We start from the raw sequence: 16,562 nt of genomic DNA, 5'->3' as shown, positions 1-16,562 counted from the left end.
TAGTATATCACTGTCCTATAAGCTCACTAGTATTATATATCACTGTATTGATTCATTGATTGAGATTGTTGATATGTGCCTACATGAATATTTTGTGACTGACTGAAAGGGTTTTAATTTTTACCACTCAATACTTCTCTTGGTAAGTAAGTCGTTTCTCTCAAAACCTTTCTTCTCATGTTTATGTTTATCAGTTAGTAAGTTTTGAAATTCGCTGATAAGAGAGGCATTAACTTAAACAAAGTAGTTTCACTATGACCAGATGACCACTAGGTAGTTACTGTGGTTAGGTACTTACTATGAGGTATGATGCAATGAATTTCATTCCCGTTGTAAAGTGTACGTTTCGTTGTGTTTCAGTGAAATCCTTGTGTTTTACATACGCGATTATGTATCCTTCCCTGTTGAAATGCAATGTGTGCGAACAAGCCTCTACTTGTAGTTAAGGTTTAAAATTTCGAATGTGAGAGTCGTTTTTTAACTGCTTTACCCACTTCGCTCTGATATTTCCGCTTCCAAATGATAAACTTCTACGCACAAAAGTAAGTGAATTGCGAGTATTTTTTCATTTAATTTTATTTTCTAGTTGTTGTAAAGCTTTTAGTGAGTAAAATTGGTTTATTCTATTGCCATATTAGCTACCTCTTGTGAGGCGATTGTTTGGCATGTTATACAGGGTGTATCAAAATACATGACCCCTCCCCACCATAAATGGCCCCATGTTTGTGTAATTCTAGCTTTTCCTAAGAGTGATGTTAGCTGTGTTTTAATCTCAATCTGATAAGAATGAAGCAAGTTTGGAATTTTGATTTAGGGTCATAAGGAAGACAAGTAAACAATGAAATCTTGGGTAACAAGAAGTTCATCTCGTGTACCCGGGTACATGACTTTGGCAATTAAACAGATATAGTCTTCCTAAAGAAATGCATGGTTTGATAGCTTTACAAAGTATTTCTTGTTGATCTTTAAATAGTTTGGGTACCTCAATTTATAATTTTTATCCTAACATATTGTCAATATTTTGTGTGTTATTGAAATGAAAACTGCCCGAGTTGAAATATTTGAATAGCTATTGGACAGGAATCAATGAAATTGATTTAATTGCTACTAAATAGGTAAGTAAGTAAAGTAGGTACATTCCTTACTATGGAAAAAAAAAAAAAAAAAAAAAAAAAAAAAAAAACATCAAGTCTCTGCTTAATAAAATATTATTGCTCAAAATTCCGAAACATTGCATGTTTTCTCTTATCTTATACCACTCACTCAAAATCAACAATGGGATATTTTCATGAATTAAATCCTTGCAGGAATGGGTTTCTGATCTTATAGGTAGGTACCTACTACATCTGTGCCTTTGATTCTGGTTCAAATCCTGATAGGTACTACCGATTCTGATTCAAATATATGTAACTCCATGTGCTAATATTGATGGCTGGGGCTTCATTCAGAGATTAAACTATGATCAACTTTATATCTTGGATGAGGCAATCTAATTGGTTGATATCTGTTTTTTTAGCTTGTCAGATTGCTTCATCCATGATTAAAAGTTAATCATGGATTAATCCCCATGTGTGGCCCTGGCCATAAAGGACCTCTCACTGAAATTTGCATGTCCCACACTGTATAATAAATTGTATAGGATGTCCTTCAAATGACTAAGAAGACCCAATGTGATATTTGGAAATGAAGTATAGGTAAGAGAACAACTGTTTCACTGTCATGTTTTTAGAACATATTTTATCTAAGTATTTAAGTACCTATGTTTAATTTTATTGCAAACATATCACTTTTATTTTACCTAAAAAGTGTTCCTAATTTGAGGTATGTTTTGATGAATGATAGGTAAGTACTTAGGTACTTCAACATTAAGTAAAATGAAATCAAAATACCTAAGTACCCACACTGAATTCTGAAAATGTTTTTCCTCCTTAAAATTTGAGGAAAGGAATAGAAGGAAAAAAGGAGTAGGTAAGTAAGATGAATGAAAGAAAAGTAAGAAGTACAACAAAGGGGGGAAAAAGAGGGATACCTAATGGATATCTCAAGATAACCAAGCAATGTAGTTCACTATGTTAGTAGAACAGCAAGGATAAATGGGTCAAGGGTTGCATTCAGGGAGCAAAGAAGAACAAGAGAAGAAGAAGAAGGAGAACTAAGAATTCATGATTATTGACCAAACGATAGTGAGGTCTATGTTTTAACTCCATTTTGCATTTGGTTTAAGTTGTTTGTTTGTGTGTTCCGCTATAACTCCCAATTGCCTGGTCTGATTTTGATGAAATTTGTAATAAGTTGTATAGGATGTCCTTCAAATGACTAAGAAGACCCAGTGTGATATTTGGAAATGAAGTATAGGTAAGAGAACAACTGTTTCACTGTCATGTTTTTAGAACAAATTTTATCTAAGTATTTATGTTTAATTTTATTGCAAACATATCACTTTTATTTTAAGTACCTAAAAAGTGTTCCTAATTTGAGGTATGTTTTGATGAATGATAGGTAAGTACTTAGGTACCTACTTTAACATTAAGTAAAATGAAATCAAAATACCTACCCACATTGAATTCTGGAAATGTTTTTCCTCCCTCTTCTTCTCTTTAAAATTTGAGGAAAGGAATAGAAGGGAAAAAGGAGTAGGTAAGATGTATGAAAGAAAAGTAAGAAGTACAACAAAGAGGGATACCTAATGGATATCTCAAGATAACCAAGCAATATAGTTCACTATGTTCGTAGAACAGCAAGGATAAATGGGTCATCTATGAAGGGTTGCATTCAGGGAGCAAAGAAGAACATAAGAGGAGAAGGAGAACTAAGAATTCATGATTATTGACCGAACGATAGTGAGGTCTATGTTTTAACTCCATTTTGGATTTGGTTTAAGTAAGTTGTTTGTTTGTGTGTTCCGCTATAACTCCTGATTGCCTGGTCTGATTTTGATGAAATTTGGTACACATTTAAGTACTTATTTACAAACTTTCAGTCAAGTATGGTGGATTTATAAGTAGGTAAGTACATAGTTTTTTTTTTTTTTAGTTACCAACATAGGTATATATTTATGTTGAACATGTAACATTTTATATATTATAACATTAATAGTATATCACTGTCCTATAAGCTCACTGTTTGATTCATTGATTGAGAATATTGAGATTGTTGATATGTATGTGAGTTGTGAGGGACGGAGTGGATGTTGTACTTAGAGATGGCCATTATTTTGGTTGATCCAGAACCCAGAATCCCAGTCAGCTGTTCGGTGAATGAATAAGTTAGTAGTGTACAGTGAATATTTTTCCGATATCCCGAACTATAAATGTTAGAAATAGATCGAGACCAGCCTAGTTAAGTTGCGGCTAACGAACGGGTTTGATTCCCACCCGAGGCGAACCTTATCTTGAACAGATGGATGAGGTTCGTTTTCGGGGCGTCTGACAGGCAGTCCGGGACGTGTGTGGCAGAAAAAGCTTCCAACCTGTCTTTCGGACCGTCTGACAGACCTAGGTCTGAAACTTTTTTTCACTTTCATACGATCTGGGCGTTAGTAGCCGTGTATCGTAGTAGTTTAAAGTAGTTACTGTGGTTAGGTACTATGAGGTATGATGCAATGAATTTCCATTGATGATTGAATGATTCATACCTCCTTCTCCAACTAAGAATTTCCGTGAACAGTTCACTTATGGGAAAGAAGTTGGAAGCACGGTTAGCTGTCATGCTGAAGGTCCCGTGTTCGATACCCAATATATTTTTTTTTCTTTTTTTAAGAGGTTTGATATAGGGAACTAACTGCTCGAGGTCTTATTGTTCCCAAAGCAAAAAGAAGGAAGACAGGATAGAAAGCCTGCCGTTCCGAGAACAAAATCTTATCTGTTTAGGATAAAATCTGCCCCAGGCGGTAATCGGACCCGCGACCTAGCGCTTACAAGGAAGACGCGCTACCAACCAAACTAAGCTGGCTGTTCAATGAGTTTTACTTAGGCCAGCCATTCACGATCAGTTTTAACTGTCAGTTCAAGTATCTTCAGTTAAAAATATAAAATTTTTATAATCCTCAGTTTAGACCATCAGTTCAATCGAACTGTCAGTTCACCGCCATTCACGATCAGTTTTAACTGACAGTTCAAACTGTCAGTTAAAACTGATCGTGAATGGCTGGCCACGAAGGAAACCTTAACCTAGCTAGGTATTGAACATTTTTATTAATTGGAACCCAAACCTAACTATTTGAACAAAGGATAGTGGGATTCACAACTGAAAATAAAGGAAGGGTCCCAAGACTTGGTTAAATGTTGGTAGTTCTAATAAATAGTTCTGTAAGTAGGTAGGTACCTACATCATTTATTTTCTTGTAATTCTTGTTCTTGATTGATTCTGGATTATATTTTCATGTTGGTTGGTATCCTGAAGTTGAAAGTTCTGAAAACTTTTTCTCATTGTCATTGTTTTCATTGATAAGTAGACATATTTCTTGCTGTCTCTCACTTTCTACAATAAGTTTACTTCTCTTCCATTTTTCTACCACATAGGTAGTTCCTCAGATCAGATCAATATTCGGTTGTAACATATTTTGTTCAGTGGTTATTTAAGTGTTTCGCCTTGTCTTCTTGAAGGACATTTGGTCTTTTTTAGCTCCTTTTGTTTTTAGTTTTCCGCATTAAAGTCAAGTTTCTAAGGCTTCTCTTTTTCTTAGTTCCAAAGAAAAACTTTTTGTGTTACCTACCATGTTTTGTCGTTGGCTATTAGTGCCTTTTGGGTGGCTATTTCACCTTGTCTTCGTGAAAGACTTTTGGCCTTTCTCTAGCTCCTGTCTTTAGCTCCTTGTTACTTTTCTACGGTTATGTCAGCTAGGCTAATTATGTGTCACCAGACTCACTAGCCTCACTGGTCATTTTGAACAATATGAATAATGCCAGGATTAGCACGAGGAGTTGAAATATGAGTGCTAACCAAGCCACGCCCATTGCACCTCCACATGTACATGCAGTGCGAGCCGCCATCTTGTTTGTGACCTTGACAAATATGTATATGTCCTTGAACTAATCGCAGTTACGAAATGCGGTCAGATGTTCGTCATTCGGTGCCCCGTCCCTAAAAAACGGCGAGAATTTAGAAACGAAATAAAAATAAGATGATCAGCTCTGATGTCCGTCATTGGGTGTCCCTAGCTTATCTTGTCAATTAGGACTCCATTTGGACAGGTGGTTCTTGTCAATGTCGGGTTTCTTGTGTTGAATATTGATGAGATGTATCACTATATAGTATACTGAATAGTCAATAGGTAAGTAGTAATGTGATCTGAATTTTCGTACTTTTGACTTCACAGGAAGTTTGTCTTGTCTTCTGTGACACCTGTTTAAGCAGTTTGTGTAGAGTGGAAGGCTTCTTTCTTATTCGTGTCCGTATTAGGGTTTGGAATTTTCCCAGTTGTCCAGTTTAGGGATTGGTAGATTCTTCTCTAATTGCTCTAAAAACTTGATACTCGAGGTTCCTGTGTTAATTGCATGAAGCTTCAGCCTTCCTGTCTTATTTGTCTCTACTTGTCTATCGTTTCAATTCTTTTGATGGAGTTTTTGTGTTCTTGGATACTCTTCTTTATGTTGGATACTTGGTCTTCTGTTTTTCTGTAAGTTTGGTGGAGGTTTTAACTTGGTGTTTTTCGTGTGAATGGAAGTGTTGTATGTGTTTCCGTGGGGGTGGTATTAATGGAAGAGATTAATTTAGTTGAGAGTTGTTGGTGAGCGAATTGAACTGTGTTCCGACACCTAATTTTTGATCAGAGTATAGTATTTAGAAAGCTGAGAAAACGAGCTTTCCAACCATGTATGTCACATTTGGACGAATTTTCTCTAAGCTCCAGTGTGAATGAAAGTTCGCGCGAAAAAAATTCCCATATATTGCATATAAGGTCTCGACTAGAATCGTTGGTGAGCGAATTGACCTGTGTTCCGACACCTAATTTTTGATCAGAGTATATTATTTAGAAAGCTGAGAAAACGAGCTTTCCAACCATGTATGTCACATTTGGACGAAATTTCTCTAAGCGCCAGTGTGAATGAAAGTTCGCGCGAAAAAAATTCCCATATACTGCATATAAGGTCTCGACTAGAATCGTTGGTGAGCGAATTGAACTGTGTTCCGACACCTAATTTTCGATCAGAGTATATTATTTGGAAAGCTGAGAAAACGATCTTTCAAACCATGTATGTCACATTTGGACGAAATTTCTCTAAGCTCCAGTGTGAATGAAAGTTCGCGCGAAAAAAATTCCCATATATTGCACATAAAACATATATTATGTAAGTATGTTAAATATCTCATTTCATTACTCAATCTTCTCCTCTCCCTTTTCTCCATCTCATTCTTTAGTCCCCCCTTCCTTATACATAGTCCTTCATTTCCTTCAGGTTGGTTCAACTTCTTCGAATATCCTTTTCTTTTGTATTCAAATAGGATCAGTTCTCGAGACTTTGCGTTTCAAAGGCTTTTTGCTTCTTATCTTCCATCCCGTGTGTGTGTTATTCAAAATGTGTTTCACGTACATTACATTGAATATTGAGTAGATCCAGTAGGTCTAGGTATTGAAGATATTAGTGTATTAGTAACTGTTCCTAACGAAACGTGTGGATCTTGTGACTTTTTTTAAAATAATTTATTTTGGTAATTTTTAAATTGAACATTGGTACGCTGTGACCTTTTCAGGAGCTCTGGTCTCAGGTAGTCAGGTCACTGCCTGAAAGTTGCAGGAAATGAACCTGAAAGTACACCATCTGCAGGCAGACTTGCTGCAAGATGAAACACTGAAACTTGGAAACTTTAGCTACTTTAAGATTGTTCTAGAAATAGATTGCAGTTTTATTTAGGGTCTAATGAACTTTACTCAAGTGTTTTATCATTCTGAATCTGAACATATATACCTACCTAACTGAAGAAATTTTTGGTGTCTATTTTTGATTTCTAGAAGGGTACCGACTATCCATTTAGAAGGATCTAATCTAGATTCTAGATGTAAGTAAGGTGTACCTAAAACCTAAACTAGGTAATATGTGGAGTAGGCTGTAGGAGGGAAAAGAACAGTGATTTCGAGTTCATTTTACCAATACATTTTTAATTGTTTATTATTGCTATCATTGATATTTTATAGTTGGTGATATTAGGCGCATGATTGCGATCCAATATTTTTATTGAATTCAGTGGTATGTATGTCTATTGAGACAAAATGTTATTAATATTTTCAACCACAAAACCTATAAGGTAAGATTGAAATAAACGGAAAATACCAACCCAATGAGGACACACTTCGGTCACTCTGTAAACTCTTCGATCAGGTTCTCTTTGATTAATATTGATTTGGTTCCCACACCAATGCTGGTCTTCAACCTCCAAAGGAAAATTATTGCATCGAATCCAATAATATACAATCCAGAATAAGTGTTTCTTATCTTTTCCAATTAATAGACCCTAATATACACCTAAATGTAATAGTAGCTGTGAATACTAAACATACAAATGATCACTAATCTAAATTTTAGATTAAGGATCATTCGATCTACTTTTTTTTTATAAGATTTAATTTTATTTATTTGTTCTTTATTTTTATTATTTAAATTTTAGAGAATTATCAGGATGAGAAATACTACATAATTTTTAGTTTCATTTCTTTTTTATTTTATTTCTAAGGAATAACATTGGTGACCAAGTTAAAGCTTTAAATTTAATTTGCTACCTAATATTAAATTATTTTACCTTTAATTTTATTTATTTGTTCTTTATTTTTATTATTTAAATTTTAGAGAATTATCAGGATGAGAAATACTACATAATTTTTAGTTTCATTACTTTTTTATTTTATTTCTAAGGAATAAAATTGGTGACCAAGTTAAAGCTTTAAATTTAATCTGCTACCTAATATTAAATTCTTTTACCTTTTTTTATTGAATTTAATTGGCTTTTATTCGTCATTTAATTCCGAGTTGGGTGGAGCAAAAATTCGTCTTTTGATAAAATTGCTTGGTCACTACTTAACAAAAGATTTTAATAAATGAAATGGTCTTTTATTCTTTTTAGGCATGTTATTAGTAGGCAATCTGTGAATGTGTAAAAGTGTGTCAAAAGTTTACCATCTTAAAGATTCAAGTTTCCATGACTTTTATTTTGGACTCTAAATAAGCAAGTCGTAAAAACACGACTTGCCCAGTAGGACGGATCTCTATTTTGTGCTGAAATTTAATGGCAGAGTTTGGATATTTCTCAAGTCATAGTTGGAACGAGAACAGTTTATTCGTCATTTAATTCCGAGTTGGGTGGAGCAAAAATTCGTCTTTTGATAAAATTGCTTGGTCACTACTTAACAAAAGATTTTAACAAAAATGAAATGGTCTTTTATTCTTTTTAGGCATGTTATTAGTAGGCAATCTGTGAATGTGTAAAAGTGTGTCGAAAGTTTACCATCTTAAAGATCCAAGTTTCCATGACTTTTATTTTGGACTCTGAATAAGCAAGTCGTATAGGACGGATCTCTATTGTGTGTTGAAATTTAATGGCAGAGTTTGGATATTTCTCAAGTCATAGTTGGAACGAGAACATCATCAAGTCAACCCCTCATGGTGGGGATGGGTGTGTAGGGGGCTATGGCCAATCTTTGGTTCACAACCCCCACGGTGGCTATCATCGGGTGTCGGCCCAGGATAGGGTACCGCGACCCCCACTGGCCACATTGGATATGAATGTTCTCTGTGATGGGTAAGCTTACGACTTTTTTTAAAGATGTTTGATAGAGAGAACTGCAACTGCTAAGGTCTTATCGTCCCGAAATGTCAGAGAGAAGGACAGGATAGGAGAAAGCCAACCAGTTGGCTTGAAAGGCAGGCGACCCTTGTACTTGAGCGGTAGATCGCGGATTCAATTCCGGCCCGGGACGAACTTTATCCTAAACAGATTAGGTTCGTTCTCGGAACGGCTGGTTTTCTCCTATCCGGGATCCTTTGTTACAGTTCTATCAAAAGTTATTCGGCAATGTAGGAAAAACATTTTGTGTAGTGTCTATAGATATTGGAACAAAGAACCTAGGCAAGGTTGCTCTGAAATACATACACCCAGGATATGTGCTTTAAATTCAAAAATACCTCTACTTCTCTCTAGATATTATGGATATTAGATGAGTATTTAGTTGTTTCCTATGATCTTGTGTTATTAGATTGTATTGGAACAATAGGAAGGAAATGGTAATAGCTCCCTGCTATGTAATATGAGAGTGCATCATCCCTGTGGTGTTACTAGTAGTTCTCAACTTATTGAGTTTTACAGAGCTCCCTTTGGGTCTGGAGACGTGAAACCCATGGGGCCCTAACTGCTAGAACTAGAGCATAAAAAATTAAATGAAAAAAGAAAAAAAATGAATAAAGAAGATTCAAGCTACAGAATGATCTAATAATAAAGCACAACAACCAAAAGCGTGTGTCTGTGATGTTATGTCATGCTGAGGGGGGAAGAGGACGGAAGTTGGATATTCTGAACGAAGGAAACCTTAACCTAGCTAGGTATTGAACATTTTTATTAATTGGAACCCAAACCTAACTATTTGAACAAAGGATAGTGGGATTCACAACTGAAAATAAAGGAAGGGTCCCAAGACTTGGTTAAATGTTGGTAGTTCTAATAAATAGTTCTGTAAGTAGGTACCTACAACATTTATTTTCTTGTAATTCTTGTTCTTGACTGATTCTGGATTATATTTTCATGTTGGTTGGTATCCTGAAGTTGAAAGTTCTGAAAACTTTTTCTCATTGTCATTGTTTTCATTGATAAGTAGACATATTTCTTGCTGTCTCTCACTTTCTACAATAAGTTTACTTCTCTTCCATTTTTCTACCACATAGGTAGTTCCTCAGATCAGATCAATACTGCTAGAACTAGAGCATACAAAATTAAATGAAAAAAAAAAAAAAAAAAAAAATGAATAAAGAAGATTCAAGCTACAGAATGATCTAATAATAAAGCACAACAACAAAAAGCGTGTGATGTTATGTCATGCTGAGGGGGAAGAGGACGGAAGTTGGATATTCTGTACGAAGGAAACCTTAACCTAGCTAGGTATTGAACATTTTTATTAATTGGAACCCAAACCTAACTATTTGAACAGAGGATAGTGGGATACACAACTGAAAATAAAGGAAGGGTCCCAAGACTTGGTTAAATGTTGGTAGTTCTAATAAGTAGTTCTGTAAGTAGGTACCTACAACATTTATTTTCTTGTAATTCTTGTTCTTGATTGATTCTGGATTATTTTTTCATGTTGGTTGGTATCCTGAAGTTGAAAGTTCTGAAAACTTTTTATCGTTGTTTTCATTGATAAGTAGACGTATTTCTTGCTGTCTTTCACATTCTACAATAAATTTACTTCTCTTCCATTTTTCTACCACATATGTAGGTAGTTCGTAGTTCCTCAGATCAGATCAATATTCGGTTATAACATATCTTGTTCAGTGGTTATTTGTTTCGCCTTGTCTCCTTGAAGGACATTTGGTCTTTTTTAGCTCCTTTTGTTTTTAGTTTTCCGCATTAAAGTCAAGTTTCTAAGGCTTCTCTTTTTCTTAGTTCCAAAGAAAAACTTTTTGTGTTACCTACCATGTTTTGTCTTTGGCTATTAGTGCCTTTTGGGTGGCTATTTCACCTTGTCTTCGTGAAAGACTTTTGGCCTTTCTCTAGCTCCTGTCTTTAGCTCCTTGTTACTTTTCTACGGTTATGTCAGCTAGGCTAATTATGTGTCGCCAGACTCACTAGCCTCACTGGTCATTTTGAACAATATGAATAATGCCAGGATTAGCACGAGGAGTTGAAATATGAGTGCTAACCAAGCCACGCCCATTGCACCTCCACAAGCGGGGGGAGTTAAAATTGGGGTCCAAACAAAGCCACGCCCATTGCACCTCCACATGTACATGCAGTGCGAGCCGCCATCTTGTTTGTGACCTTGACAAATATGTATATGTCCTTTAACTAATCGCAATTACGAAATGCGGTCAGATGTCCGTCATTCGGTGCCCCTCGTGTACCCGGGTACATGACTTTGGCAATTAAACAGATATAGTCTTCCTAAAGAAATGCATGGTTTGATAGCTTTACAAAGTATTTCTTGTTGATCTTTAAATAGTTTGGGTACCTCAATTTATAATTTTTATCCTAACATATTGTCAATATTTTGTGTGTTATTGAAATGAAAACTGCCCGAGTTGAAATATTTGAATAGATATTAGACAGGAATCAATGAAATTGATTTAATTGGAAGTGTTGTATGTTTGTGTTTCCGTGGGGGTGGTATTAATGGAAGAGATTAATGTAGTTGAGAATTTTAGTGGATGTGTTGTGTATGGTTGTACTGTTGTGAGTTGTGAGGGACGGAGTGGATGTTGTACTTAGAGATGGCCATTATTTTTGTTGATCCAGAACCCAGCATCCCAGTCAGCTGTTCGGTGAATGAATAAGTAGTGTACAGTGAATATTTTTCCGATATCCCGAACTATAAACATTAAAAATAGATCGAGACCAGCCTAGTTAAGTTGCGGTTAACGAACTTCTCTTGGTAAGTAAGTCGTTTCTCTCAAAACCTTTCTTCTCATGTTTATGTTTATCAGTTAGTAAGTTTTGAAATTCGCTGATAAGAGAGACATTAACTTAAACAATGTAGTTTCACTATGACCACTAGGTAGTTTAAAACAGGCAGTCCGGGACGTGTGTGGCAGAAAAAGCTTCCAACCTAAGTCTTTCGGACCGTCTGACAGACCTAGGTCTGAAACTTTTTTTACTTTCATACGATCTGAGCGTTAGTAGCCGTGTATCGTACGTCCAAATTCTATACCTCAACATCAGGGTGAGGTGAGAAGGGTTTCTTGTAGCTTGGCACGCGCTATGTCTTACTCCCCCGCATGATATGAATCTTATGTCATGTCATGCCTACTTCCTGCTAATCTAGAATCTAGTCCTGCCTTGTCCAGGATACCAACTAGTTCATCATTTGCTTTCTCTACAGGGTGCGCCAGAAAAACAGCGACAACGGCTCAGTGTGATTATCTACCATTTACATTATTTCCAATAAAACTATCTATTTATCTATCTCTAAGTGGGTTTTTTGGACTTTTCTCGAAAAAGAAGCCGAAGTCAGGAAAATGGCTCAGAGAAATATTTGCTGAAAAATTAGAAATGATGAGACCTCCCCTGATCCGTTGTTAGTGTTTTCCTGGCGCACCCTGTATAGTTGTGAGGAAGTTATCTTTTTCCACTCCAAGAAGTTTCTGAGAGGGGAGATTTGGTTTTTCATGCAGCTTAGAAGTCATTAAATCAGATCCTAGCTATGTCTATGTACTGTACATACATGTTGTCTTGATGACCCCCTTTGTGTTTGGGGACTAAGTAACTTGTGTTGTGTTTAAGTGGGGAAATGAGCCATTGTTTCCTGTAGCTAGTTGTTATAGCTGTCGAGGAAGTTGTCTTTGTAATCTGGGGACATTGTTTTAGTTTTTACAGCTCAGAAGTTGTTAAATCTTTTCTTCAAGAGTTATGAAAGAGGAAACCGTAAGGTGTCAGTACACTGTAGACTTTTTCGCTTGACCTGTGTACACTACTCTACGAACTTGGTAGACTCCGTAGAGAGTGGTCTTGCGCAAAAAGTTTACAGTGTACTGGCACCTTGACAATGCAGGTCTTAAGAGTCCTGAAACTATGTCTTACTCCCCCGCATGATATGAATCTTATGTCATGTCATGCCTACTTCCTGCTAATCTAGAATCTAGTCCTGCCTTGTCCAGGATACCAACTAGTTCATCATTTGCTTTCTCTACAGGGTGCGCCAGAAAAACACCGACAACGGCTCAGTGTGATTATCTACCATTTACATTATTTCCAATAAAACTATCTATCTACCTCAGCTCTAAGTGGGTTTTTTTGGACTTTTCTCGAAAACGAAGCCGAAATCAGGAAAATGGCTCAGAAAAATATTTGCTGAAAAATTAGAAATGATGAGACCCCCCTGATCCGTTCTTAGTGTTTTTCTGGCGCACCCTGTATAGTCGTGAGGAAATTATCTTTTTCCACTCCCAGAAGTTTCTGAGAGGGGAGATTTGGTTTTTCATGCAGCTTAGAAGTCATTAAATCACATCCTAGCTATGTCTATGTACTGTACATACATGTTGTCTTGATGACCCCCTTTGTGTTTGGGGACTAAGTAACTTGTGTTGTGTTTAAGTGGGGAAATGAGCCATTGTTTCCCGTAGCTAGTTGTTATAGCTGTCGAGGAAGTTGTCTTTGTAATCTGGGGACATTTTGCTAGTTTGTACAGACCAGAAGTCATTAAATCACCAAACCTGAGTTTTTTTTATTTTAATTTAGTTGTTGCAAGAAGTTTGATAGAGGGAACTGTAACAACGGAGGCTTTATCGTTCCGATATCGAAAGACGGCAGGATAGGAGAAAGCCAACCGTTCCGAAACTGAACCTCATTTGTTCAGGGTAAAGTTAGCCCCGGGCGGGAATCGAACCCTCCTAGGTCACTCTTGGAACAATATGTAGGTATGTACTTGGGAAACTATAAAGTGTAGGTCGCGCTTAGAATTTGGAAAACTACAAAGTCTTTCTAATTTCTAGATAAGGGATTGTAACTGAGGGGCGCGTGTACATTAAATCTTTCAAAGAAGTTCGCCAGGATTTCGACGGAGGAATTTCTGCCTGTGGAGGTGTTGCTATATATTTACGAAATAATATATACTATGAAGAGTTAACGTGCCCGTAACATAACATATGGTCCTCATTCTCTGTGGGAGTAATAATCATAGGAGAACAATATTATAGTATCAGCTGTTATGTATTAATATACGAGAAGTAGAGCGGGGTGTAGTGCCCGTAACATAACATATGGTCCTCATTCTCTGTGGGAGTAATAATCATAGGAGAACAATATTATAGTATCAGCTGTTATGTATTAGTATACTAGAGGTAGAAGGGGGTGTGGAAATTATTTTACAAAACCAGGGGTAGATGACTTTTGTACATAGGGGTATTGTAATGTACTATTATGTATACTTCTGTGCTGAATTTGTATGTACATGAGGGTATTGTGTGTGTAGTTCATGGTGCAGTCTGGTTAAATAGGGGATTAGGGGATACTATTTTAATAATAAATGGGTTGCCTGGGTTCTTAGTTGTGACTTGTGGAATCTCATTAAAAAAAACATTGACTAAAATGCCTTGGATTCGTTTCGAGTAGTTTGCTCTTTTGTTTGTCTTCAGTTGATATTTTTACACATTTGGTTTGGAAAGTACCTACCTAGTACAATATCTAGTACCTATCTAGTACATATTTAAACTCCATGAACAGCCCCCCATCACTAAAAAGGGATTTTAGCTCAAAAATAATCTGCTCTTCCACGAAGGTCGAGGCCTCGACCAATGTTTTTTTCCACTGTGAGCCTTTGAAAAATGGTCGAGTCCCAGACCTCACTTTGCTCGGTTAATTAAGTATTTAGTTATTTGAAGAATATTATTATGTATGGTGGTAGCATTACATTAGAATTTAGATGTAGGTACACTAGTGACTGGTGCTTGCTAATGCTAATACAGGAAGCAGCTGCTGTCTCGGACTTTACTACCATCTCATTTCTTACATTCACTTCTTCCAAGTCAGATAAATTGCTTTTTATATTGATGATGTTGATGTTTATTTAAAATTAAAACATGATTATGAAGATTCTTCTCTCTCTCTCTCTCTCTCTCTCTCACTCCCCTTCCCCTCCCCCTCTCCCTCGCGGTTTTCAATATTCACCCAACTTCATCCTCTGTTACGAGGTACACATACCTTACGTTACTTACGTATATGTACAGTACATATAGTAAGTCAGATCTTCATATTAGATACTACCCAGGTACATATTGATCAGATCAAATATTCTGTTGAACTTTTTGCGCGCTTTTCATTTTCACAGCCTCCTCCTCCTCTTTCCTCTCCCTCTTGTTCATTATTTCATATTCCAAGTTACACATCCCTCCTCCTCTGTGTCGGCCCAGGATAGGGTACCGCGACCCCCACTGGCCACATTGGATATGAATGTTCTCTGTGATGGGTAAGCTTACGACTTTTTTTTAAAAGATGTTTGATAGAGAGAACTGTAACTGCTAAGGTCTTATCGTCCCGAAATGTCAAAGAGAAGGACAGGATAGGAGAAAGCCAACCAGTTGGCTTGAAAGGCAGACGACCCTTGTACTTGAGCGGTAGATCGCGGATTCAATTCCCGCCCGGGACGAACTTTATCCTAAACAGATTAGGTTCGTTCTCGAAACGGCTGGTTTTCTCCTATCCGGGATCCTTTGTTACAGTTCCCTCCCTCCTCTTCTTCTTCTTCTCTTCCTAGTACCATCTGTTCTTCTCATGATAACTTTCTCATCTCAGTCTGAAATCTAAGTAGGTACTAAGTTACTAAGGCCGAGGACTTAGGGTTTGATGACGAGATCGGGGTTCGAACCCAGCCAACCATAGACCCTCATCATGTGTGAGTGTGACCAGGACCTAGACAAAATGATCATGTAGAATACTTGATACTCAGTCTCCCAGATCTATCAAATCAGTGGAAGTGGACCATAGACCATCAGCAGATGACTTCTGTATGAGATCTGACATGAACTGAACTATTTACTATTACCAGGTGGTATTGATTATTATGTATATGTGTTAGGTTTGGAACTCACCCTCCCAGATCTTTCTGACGAATTTTCCTCCAAAAACAACACGAACAACAAAACAAACAACAACAGCACACCAACAACAAAACAGTGTACGGAAAAGCCTTTAGGACTAGTTTTACTCTGTCTATCTTTCTTTCTGTTCCTGGAGAAATTTCTCTTGTGAAAATCAATTATAGAGCACATGTCCCTTTGTGTAAATGATTTATATGGGACATTGGCTCTTCCTTACTTTGTATTGTCCTATGTGAAATAAAAACAATAAATCTAATTGAAGACGATTAAGTTTTTAAGTACCTGTGTAAACTTCAGATTTTAGAAAACTTTGCAGATTTTAGAAATCTTTGTTTTAGTTTGTACACAATGATTTATTGAGATATTAATAGTATTGTTTTTAACTTGAAAGTTGGGACGCAGTCATCCTTAAAAGCCTTTTACTGACCCTCTTTCCGTTCATTGCTTCTATATGACCACGACACCCCTTGTATATAAGATTCCATAAAGTTGGTATGTACATTACCAAGTTTAGTTTAATTTGCCTTCACTAAGCTTAGATTTCGTAGTAGCTTAACCCATCCTTTAGGGCTGTTCACCCCTACACCTAAGCCTTGGAGTGTGTTTTTTGTGTTTGGAGTTAAGCTGCTATCCCCGGGCCTTGATGGAACCTCGAAGCACCCTCACTGGTATATTTCAACCTCCTCAGTTTTTCTAAAAAATCACCTGCAGCAGCTCTAGAGAGTCCGCTCAATCAGGTTTGTTCCAGAGAATACCCCAGTAATGTTTCGTAAAAATTTACCATCACTAACCGTGTTCCCCATTCTGTGTGTTTGCAGGTCCTCCAGGTCA

At 36.7% G+C, this 16,562-nt stretch overlaps 2 long non-coding RNA genes across 3 annotated transcripts; both read right to left on the bottom strand.

The window, feature by feature from the left end:
- Window positions 1-4,369: 4,369 nt before the first annotated feature.
- Window positions 4,370-5,718, bottom strand: LOC113471946. Its single transcript, XR_003394452.1, has 2 exons — window positions 5,304-5,718; window positions 4,370-5,082 (listed from the first exon to the last, which is right to left on the bottom strand). It is a non-coding gene; the product is annotated as an uncharacterized LOC113471946 (long non-coding RNA).
- A 662-nt stretch (window positions 5,719-6,380) lies between these two features.
- LOC103520240 lies at window positions 6,381-11,031 on the bottom strand. 2 transcript variants are annotated; one of them, XR_541932.2, is made up of 3 exons: window positions 10,920-11,031; window positions 10,230-10,863; window positions 6,381-6,565 (listed from the first exon to the last, which is right to left on the bottom strand). It is a non-coding gene; the product is annotated as an uncharacterized LOC103520240 (long non-coding RNA). The 2 variants fall into 2 exon arrangements; XR_541933.1 differs by lacking the exon at window positions 6,381-6,565 and having other exon boundaries at window positions 10,183-10,863.
- Window positions 11,032-16,562: the final 5,531 nt, after the last annotated feature.

Source organism: Diaphorina citri, unplaced genomic scaffold, assembly GCF_000475195.1.
Source record: "Diaphorina citri unplaced genomic scaffold, Diaci psyllid genome assembly version 1.1 scaffold3354, whole genome shotgun sequence".
Taxonomy (NCBI): Eukaryota; Metazoa; Arthropoda; class Insecta; order Hemiptera; family Psyllidae; genus Diaphorina; species Diaphorina citri.
This window is presented reverse-complemented; position numbering and strand designations above follow the sequence as displayed.